Raw genomic sequence first — 9,974 nt, forward strand, 5'->3', positions numbered from 1 at the left:
TGAATTCGTCAATGTTTGGGAGTGAGGGATGCAGTAAAGAACGATTAGTGGATCGGAAATGTGATTGTCGTATCCCAAAAGAAAATCCTGTCGTTTCCATAGAAACGTTACTCGATTTAGAAGGAAATGTCTTAGAACACATAGTACTCGCATTTCATAGCGACGCTATTTCCGTGTGAATTCGTCAATGTTTGTGAGTGAGGGATGCAGTAAAGAACGATTAGTGGATCGGAAATGTGATTGTCGTATCCCAAAAGAAAATCCTGTCGTTTCCATAGAAACGTTACTCGATTTAGAAGGAAATGTCTTAGAACACATAGTACTCGCTTTTCATAGCGACGCAACTTCCGTGTGAATACGTCAATGTTTGGGAGTGAGGGATGCAGTAAAGAACGATTAGTGGATCGGAAATGTGATTGTCGTATCCCAAAAGAAAAACCTGTCGTTTCAATAGAAACGTTACTCGGTTTAGAAGGAAATGTCTTAGAACACATAGTACTCGTATTTCATAGCGACGCAATTCCCGTGTGAATTCGTCAATGTTTGGGAGTGAGGGATGCAGTAAAGAACGATTAGTGGATCGGAAATGTGATTGTCGTATACCAAAAGAAAATCCTGTCGTTTCCATAGAAACGTTACTCGATTTAGAAGGAAATGTCTTAGAACACATAGTACTCGCATTTCATAGCGACGCAATTTCCGTGTGAATTCGTCAATGTTTGGGAGTGAGGGATGCACTAAAGAACGATTAGTGGATCGGAAATGTGATTGTCGTATCCCAAAAGAAAATCCTGTCGTTTCCATAGAAACGTTACTCGATTTAGAAGGAAATGTCTTAGAACACATAGTACTCGCATTTCATAGCGACGCAATTTCCGTGTGAATTCGTCAATGTTTGGGAGTGAGGGATGCAGTAAAGAACGTTTAGTGGATCGGAAATGGGATTGTCGTATCCCAAAAGAAAATCCTGTCGTTTCCTTAGAAACGTTACTCGATTTAGAAGGAAATGTCTTAGAACACATAGTACTCGTATTTCATAGCGACGCAATTTCCGTGTGAATTCGTCAATGTTTGGGAGTGAGGGATGCAGTAAAGAACGATTAGTGCATCGGAAATGTGATTGTCGTATCCCAAAAGAAAATCCTGTCGTTTCCATAGAAACGTTACTCGATTTAGAAGTAAATGTCTTAGAACACATAGTACTCGTATTTCATAGCGACGCAATTTCCGTGTGAATTCGTCAATGTTTGGGAGTGAGGGATGCAGTAAAGAACGATTAGTGGATCAGAAATGTGATTGTCGTATCCCAAAAGAAAATCCTGTCGTTTCCATAGAAACGTTACTCGATTTAGAAGTAAATGTCTTAGAACACATAGTACTCGCATTTCATAGCGACGCAACTTCCGTGTGAATTCGTCAATGTTTGGGAGTGAGGGATGCAGTAAAGAACGATTAGTGGATCGGAAATGTGATTGTCGTATCCCAAAAGAAAATCCTGTCGTTTCCATAGAAACGTTACTCGATTTAGAAGGAAATATCTTAGAACACATAGTACTCGGATTTCATAGCGACGCAATTTCCGTGTGAATTCGTCAATGTTTGGGAGTGAGGGATGCAGTAAAGAAAGATTAATGGATCGGAAATGTGATTGTCGTATCCCAAAAGAAAATCCTGTCGTTTCCATAGAAACGTTACTCGATTTAGAAGGAAATGTCTTAGAACACATAGTACTCGCATTTCATAGCGACGCAACTTCCGTGTGAATTCGTCAATGTTTGGGATTGAGGGATGCAGTAAAGAACGATTAGTGGATCGGAAATGAGATTGTCGTATCCCAAAAGAAAATCCTGTCGTTTCCATAGAAACGTTACTCGATTTGGAAGGAAATGTCTTAGAACACATAGTACTCGCATTTCATAGCGACGCAACTTCCGTGTGAAATCGTCAATGTTTGGGAGTGAGGGATGCAGTAAAGAACGATTAGTGGATCGGAAATGTGATTGTCGTATCCCAAAAGAAAATCCTGTCGTTTCCATAGAAACGTTACTCGATTTAGAAAGAAATGTCTTAGAACACATAGTACTCGTATTTCATAGCGACGCAATTTCCGTGTGAATTCGTCAATGTTTGGGAGTGAGGGATGCAGTAAAGCACGATTAGTGGATCGGAAATGTGATTGTCGTATCCCAAAAGAAAATCCTGTCGTTTCCATAGAAACGTTACTCGATTTAGAAGGAAATGTCTTAGAACACATAGTACTCGTACTTCATAGCGCTGCAATTTCCGTGTGAATTCGTCAATGTTTGGGAGTGAGGGATGCAGTAAAGAACGATTAGTGGATCGGAAATGAGATTGTCGTATCCCAAAAGAAAATCCTGTCGTTTCCATAGAAACGTTACTCGATATAGAAGGAAATGTCTTAGAACACATAGTACTCGCATTTCATAGCGACGCAATTTCCGTGTGAATTCGTCAATGTTTGGGAGTGAGGGATGCAGTAAAGAAGGATTAGTGGATCGGAAATGTGATTGTCGTATCCCAAAAGAAAATCCTGTCGTTTGCATAGAAACGTTACTCGATTTAGAAGGAAATATCTTAGAACACATAGTACTCGTATTTCATAGCGACGCAATTTCCGTGTGAATTCGTCAATGTTTGGGAGTGAGGGATGCAGTAAAGAACGATTAGTGGATCGGAAATGTGATTGTCGTATCCCAAAAGAAAATCCTGTCGTTTCCATAGAAACGTTACTCGATTTAGAAGGAAATGTCTTAGAACACATAGTACTCGTATTTCATAGCGACGCAATTTCCGTGTGAATTCGTCAATGTTTGGGAGTGAGGGATGCAGTAAAGAACGATTAGTGGATCGGTAATGTGATTGTCTTATCCCAAAAGAAAATCCTTTCGTGTCCATAGAAACGTTACTCGATTTAGAAGGGAATGTCTTAGAACACATAGTACTCGTATTTCATAGCGACGCAATTTCCGTGTGAATTCGTCAATGTTTGGGAGTGAGGGATGCAGTAAAGAACGATTAGTGGATCGGAAATGTGATTGTCGTATCCCAAAAGAAAATCCTGTCGTTTCCATGGAAACGATACTCGATTTAGAAGGAAATGTCTTAGAACACATAGTACTCGTATTTCATAGCGACGCAATTTCCGTGTGAATTCGTCAATGTTTGGGAGTGAGGGATGCAGTAAAGAACGATTAGTGCATCGGAAATGTGATTGTCGTATCCCAAAAGAAAATCCTGTCGTTTCCATAGAAACGTTACTCGATTTAGAAGGAAATGTCTTAGAACACATAGTACTCGCTTTTCATAGCGACGCAACTTCCGTGTGAATACGTCAATGTTTGGGAGTGAGGGATGCAGTAAAGAACGGTTAGTGGATCGGAAATGTGATTGTCGTATCCCAAAAGAAAAACCTGTCGTTTCCATAGAAACGTTACTCGGTTTAGAAGGAAATGTCTTAGAACACATAGTACTCGTATTTCATAGCGACGCAATTCCTGTGTGAATTCGTCAATGTTTGGGAGTGAGGGATGCAGTAAAGAACGATTAGTGGATCGGAAATGTGATTGTCGTATCCCAAAAGAAAATCCTGTCGTTTCCATAGAAACGTTACTCGATTTAGAAGGAAATGTCTTAGAACACATAGTACTCGCATTTCATAGCGACGCAATTTCCGTGTGAATTCGTCAATGTTTGGGAGTGAGGGATGCACTAAAGAACGATTAGTGGATCGGAAATGTGATTGTCGTATCCCAAAAGAAAATCCTGTCGTTTCCATAGAAACGTTACTCGATTTAGAAGGAAATGTCTTAGAACACATAGTACTCGCATTTCATAGCGACGCAATTTCCGTGTGAATTCGTCAATGTTTGGGAGTGAGGGATGCAGTAAAGAACGATTAGTGGATCGGAAATGTGATTGTCGTATCCCAAAAGAAAATCCTGTCGTTTCCATAGAAACGTTACTCGATTTAGAAGGAAATGTCTTAGAACACATAGTACTCGTATTTCATAGCGACGCAATTTCCGTGTGAATTCGTCAATGTTTGGGAGTGAGGGATGCAGTAAAGAACGATTAGTGCATCGGAAATGTGATTGTCGTATCCCAAAAGAAAATCCTTTCGTTTCCATAGAAACGTTACTCGATTTAGAAGGAAATGTCTTAGTACACATAGTACTCGTATTTCATAGCGACGCAATTTCCGTGTGAATTCGTCAATGTTTGGGAGTGAGGGATGCAGTAAAGAACGATTAGTGGATCAGAAATGTGATTGTCGTATCCCAAAAGAAAATCCTGTCCTTTCCATAGAAACGTTACTCGATTTAGAAGTAAATGTCTTAGAACACATAGTACTCGCATTTCATAGCGACGCAACTTCCGTGTGAATTCGTCAATGTTTGGGAGTGAGGGATGCAGTAAAGAACGATTAGTGGATCGGAAATGTGATTGTCGTATCCCAAAAGAAAATCCTGTCGTTTCCATAGAAACGTTACTCGATTTAGAAGGAAATGTCTTAGAACACATAGTACTCGCATTTCATAGCGACGCAATTTCCGTGTGAATTCGTCAATGTTTGGGAGTGAGGGATGCAGTAAAGAAAGATTAATGGATCGGAAATGTGATTGTCGTATCCCAAAAGAAAATCCTGTCGTTTCCATAGAAACGTTACTCGATTTAGAAGGAAATGTCTTAGAACACATAGTACTCGCATTTCATAGCGACGCAACTTCCGTGTGAATTCGTCAATGTTTGGGATTGAGGGATGCAGTAAAGAACGATTAGTGGATCGGAAATGTGATTGTCGTATCCCAAAAGAAAATCCTGTCGTTTCCATAGAAACGTTACTCGATTTAGAAGGAAATGTCTTAGAACACATAGTACTCGTATTTCATAGCGACGCAATTTCCGTGTGAATTCGTCAATGTTTGGGAGTGAGGGATGCAGTAAAGAACGATTAGTGGAACGGAAATGTGATTGTCGTATCCCAAAAAAAAATCTGGTCGTTTACATAGAAACATTACTCGATTTAGAAGGAAATGTCTTAGAACACATAGTACTCGTATTTCATAGCGCTGCAATTTCCGTGTGAATTCGTCAATGTTTGGGAGTGAGGGATGCAGTAAAGAACGATTAGTGGATCGGAAATGAGATTGTCGTATCCCAAAAGAAAATCCTGTCGTTTCCATAGAAACGTTACTCGATATAGAAGGAAATGTCTTAGAACACATAGTACTCGTATTTCATAGCGACGCAATTTCCGTGTGAATTCGTCAACGTTTGGGAGTGAGGGATGCAGTAAAGAAGGATTAGTGGATCGGAAATGTGATTGTCGTATCCCAAAAGAAAATCCGGTCGTTTCCATAGAAACGTTACTCGATTTAGAAGGAAATGTCTTAGAACACATTGTTCTCGTAATTCATAGCGACGCAATTTCCGTGTGAATTCGTCAATGTTTGGGAGTGAGGGATGCAGTAAAGAACGATTAGTAGATCGGAAATGTGATTGTCGTATCCCAAAAGAAAATCCTGTCGTTTCCATAGAAACGTTACTCGATTTAGAAGGAAATGTCTTAGAACACATAGTACTCGCTTTTCATAGCGACGCAACTTCCGTGTGAATACGTCAATGTTTGGGAGTGAGGGATGCAGTAAAGAACGGTTAGTGGATCGGAAATGTGATTGTCGTATCCCAAAAGAAAAACCTGTCGTTTCCATAGAAACGTTACTCGGTTTAGAAGGAAATGTCTTAGAACACATAGTACTCGTATTTCATAGCGACGCAATTCCTGTGTGAATTCGTCAATGTTTGGGAGTGAGGGATGCAGTAAAGAACGATTAGTGGATCGGAAATGTGATTGTCGTATCCCAAAAGAAAATCCTGTCGTTTCCATAGAAACGTTACTCGATTTAGAAGGAAATGTCTTAGAACACATAGTACTCGCATTTCATAGCGACGCAATTTCCGTGTGAATTCGTCAATGTTTGGGAGTGAGGGATGCACTAAAGAACGATTAGTGGATCGGAAATGTGATTGTCGTATCCCAAAAGAAAATCCTGTCGTTTCCATAGAAACGTTACTCGATTTAGAAGGAAATGTCTTAGAACACATAGTACTCGCATTTCATAGCGACGCAATTTCCGTGTGAATTCGTCAATGTTTGGGAGTGAGGGATGCAGTAAAGAACGATTAGTGGATCGGAAATGTGATTGTCGTATCCCAAAAGAAAATCCTGTCGTTTCCATAGAAACGTTACTCGATTTAGAAGGAAATGTCTTAGAACACATAGTACTCGTATTTCATAGCGACGCAATTTCCGTGTGAATTCGTCAATGTTTGGGAGTGAGGGATGCAGTAAAGAACGATTAGTGCATCGGAAATGTGATTGTCGTATCCCAAAAGAAAATCCTTTCGTTTCCATAGAAACGTTACTCGATTTAGAAGGAAATGTCTTAGTACACATAGTACTCGTATTTCATAGCGACGCAATTTCCGTGTGAATTCGTCAATGTTTGGGAGTGAGGGATGCAGTAAAGAACGATTAGTGGATCAGAAATGTGATTGTCGTATCCCAAAAGAAAATCCTGTCCTTTCCATAGAAACGTTACTCGATTTAGAAGTAAATGTCTTAGAACACATAGTACTCGCATTTCATAGCGACGCAACTTCCGTGTGAATTCGTCAATGTTTGGGAGTGAGGGATGCAGTAAAGAACGATTAGTGGATCGGAAATGTGATTGTCGTATCCCAAAAGAAAATCCTGTCGTTTCCATAGAAACGTTACTCGATTTAGAAGGAAATGTCTTAGAACACATAGTACTCGCATTTCATAGCGACGCAATTTCCGTGTGAATTCGTCAATGTTTGGGAGTGAGGGATGCAGTAAAGAAAGATTAATGGATCGGAAATGTGATTGTCGTATCCCAAAAGAAAATCCTGTCGTTTCCATAGAAACGTTACTCGATTTAGAAGGAAATGTCTTAGAACACATAGTACTCGCATTTCATAGCGACGCAACTTCCGTGTGAATTCGTCAATGTTTGGGATTGAGGGATGCAGTAAAGAACGATTAGTGGATCGGAAATGTGATTGTCGTATCCCAAAAGAAAATCCTGTCGTTTCCATAGAAACGTTACTCGATTTAGAAGGAAATGTCTTAGAACACATAGTACTCGTATTTCATAGCGACGCAATTTCCGTGTGAATTCGTCAATGTTTGGGAGTGAGGGATGCAGTAAAGAACGATTAGTGGAACGGAAATGTGATTGTCGTATCCCAAAAAAAAATCTGGTCGTTTACATAGAAACATTACTCGATTTAGAAGGAAATGTCTTAGAACACATAGTACTCGTATTTCATAGCGCTGCAATTTCCGTGTGAATTCGTCAATGTTTGGGAGTGAGGGATGCAGTAAAGAACGATTAGTGGATCGGAAATGAGATTGTCGTATCCCAAAAGAAAATCCTGTCGTTTCCATAGAAACGTTACTCGATATAGAAGGAAATGTCTTAGAACACATAGTACTCGTATTTCATAGCGACGCAATTTCCGTGTGAATTCGTCAACGTTTGGGAGTGAGGGATGCAGTAAAGAAGGATTAGTGGATCGGAAATGTGATTGTCGTATCCCAAAAGAAAATCCGGTCGTTTCCATAGAAACGTTACTCGATTTAGAAGGAAATGTCTTAGAACACATTGTTCTCGTAATTCATAGCGACGCAATTTCCGTGTGAATTCGTCAATGTTTGGGAGTGAGGGATGCAGTAAAGAACGATTAGTAGATCGGAAATGTGATTGTCGTATCCCAAAAGAAAATCCTGTCGTTTCCATAGAAACGTTACTCGATTTGGAAGGAAATGTCTTAGAACACATAGTACTCGCATTTCATAGCGACGCAACTTCCGTGTGAAATCGTCAATGTTTGGGAGTGAGGGATGCAGTAAAGAACGATTAGTGGATCGGAAATGTGATTGTCGTATCCCAAAAGAAAATCCTGTCGTTTCCATAGAAACGTTACTCGATTTAGAAAGAAATGTCTTAGAACACATAGTACTCGTATTTCATAGCGACGCAATTTCCGTGTGAATTCGTCAATGTTTGGGAGTGAGGGATGCAGTAAAGCACGATTAGTGGATCGGAAATGTGATTAACGTATCCCAAAAGAAAATCCTGTCGTTTCCATAGAAACGTTACTCGATTTAGAAGGAAATGTCTTAGAACACATAGTACTCGCTTTTCATAGCGACGCAACTTCCGTGTGAATACGTCAATGTTTGGGAGTGAGGGATGCAGTAAAGAACGGTTAGTGGATCGGAAATGTGATTGTCGTATCCCAAAAGAAAAACCTGTCGTTTCCATAGAAACGTTACTCGGTTTAGAAGGAAATGTCATAGAACACATAGTACTCGTATTTCATAGCGACGCAATTCCCGTGTGAATTCGTCAATGTTTGGGAGTGAGGGATGCAGTAAAGAACGATTAGTGGATCGGAAATGTGATTGTCGTATCCCAAAAGAAAATCCTGTCGTTTCCATAGAAACGTTACTCGATTTAGAAGGAAATGTCTTAGAACACATAGTACTCGCATTTCATAGCGACGCAATTTCCGTGTGAATTCGTCAATGTTTGGGAGTGAGGGATGCAGTAAAGAACGATTAGTGGATCGGAAATGTGATTGTCGTATCCCAAAAGAGAATCCTGTCGTTTCCATAGAAACGTTACTCGATTTAGAAGGAAATGTCTTAGAACACATAGTACTCGCATTTCATAGCGACGCTATTTCCGTGTGAATTCGTCAATGTTTGGGAGTGAGGGATGCAGTAAAGAACGATTAGTGGAACGGAAATGTGATTGTCGTATCCCAAAAAAAAATCTGGTCGTTTCCATAGAAACATTACTCGATTTAGAAGGAAATGTCTTAGAACACATAGTACTCGTATTTCATAGCGCTGCAATTTCCGTGTGAATTCGTCAATGTTTGGGAGTGAGGGATGCAGTAAAGAACGATTAGTGGATCGGAAATGAGATTGTCGTATCCCAAAAGAAAATCCTGTCGTTTCCATAGAAACGTTACTCGATATAGAAGGAAATGTCTTAGAACACATAGTACTCGTATTTCATAGCGACGCAATTTCCGTGTGAATTCGTCAACGTTTGGGAGTGAGGGATGCAGTAAAGAAGTATTAGTGGATCGGAAATGTGATTGTCGTATCCCAAAAGAAAATCCTGTCGTTTCCATAGAAACGTTACTCGATTTAGAAGGAAATGTCTTAGAACACATTGTTCTCGTAATTCATAGCGACGCAATTTCCGTGTGAATTCGTCAATGTTTGGGAGTGAGGGATGCAGTAAAGAACGATTAGTAGATCGGAAATGTGATTGTCGTATCCCAAAAGAAAATCCTGTCGTTTCCATAGAAACGTTACTCGATTTGGAAGGAAATGTCTTAGAACACATAGTACTCGCATTTCATAGCGACGCAACTTCCGTGTGAAATCGTCAATGTTTGGGAGTGAGGGATGCAGTAAAGAACGATTAGTGGATCGGAAATGTGATTGTCGTATCCCAAAAGAAAATCCTGTCGTTTCCATAGAAACGTTACTCGATTTAGAAGGAAATGTCTTAGAACACATAGTACTCGTATTTCATAGCGCTGCAATTTCCGTGTGAATTCGTCAATGTTTGGGAGTGAGGGATGCAGTAAAGAACGGTTAGTGGATCGGAAATGAGATTGTCGTATCCCAAAAGAAAATCCTGTCGTTTCCATAGAAACGTTACTCGATATAGAAGGAAATGTCTTAGAACACATAGTACTCGTATTTCATAGCGACGCAATTTCCGTGTGAATTCGTCAATGTTTGGGAGTGAGGGATGCAGTAAAGAAGGATTAGTGGATCGGAAATGTGATTGTCGTATCCCAAAAGAAAATCCTGTCGTTTCCATAGAAACGTTACTCGATTT

The sequence above is a fragment of the Schistocerca piceifrons genome, chromosome 7, assembly GCF_021461385.2.
Source record: "Schistocerca piceifrons isolate TAMUIC-IGC-003096 chromosome 7, iqSchPice1.1, whole genome shotgun sequence".
Taxonomy (NCBI): Eukaryota; Metazoa; Arthropoda; class Insecta; order Orthoptera; family Acrididae; genus Schistocerca; species Schistocerca piceifrons.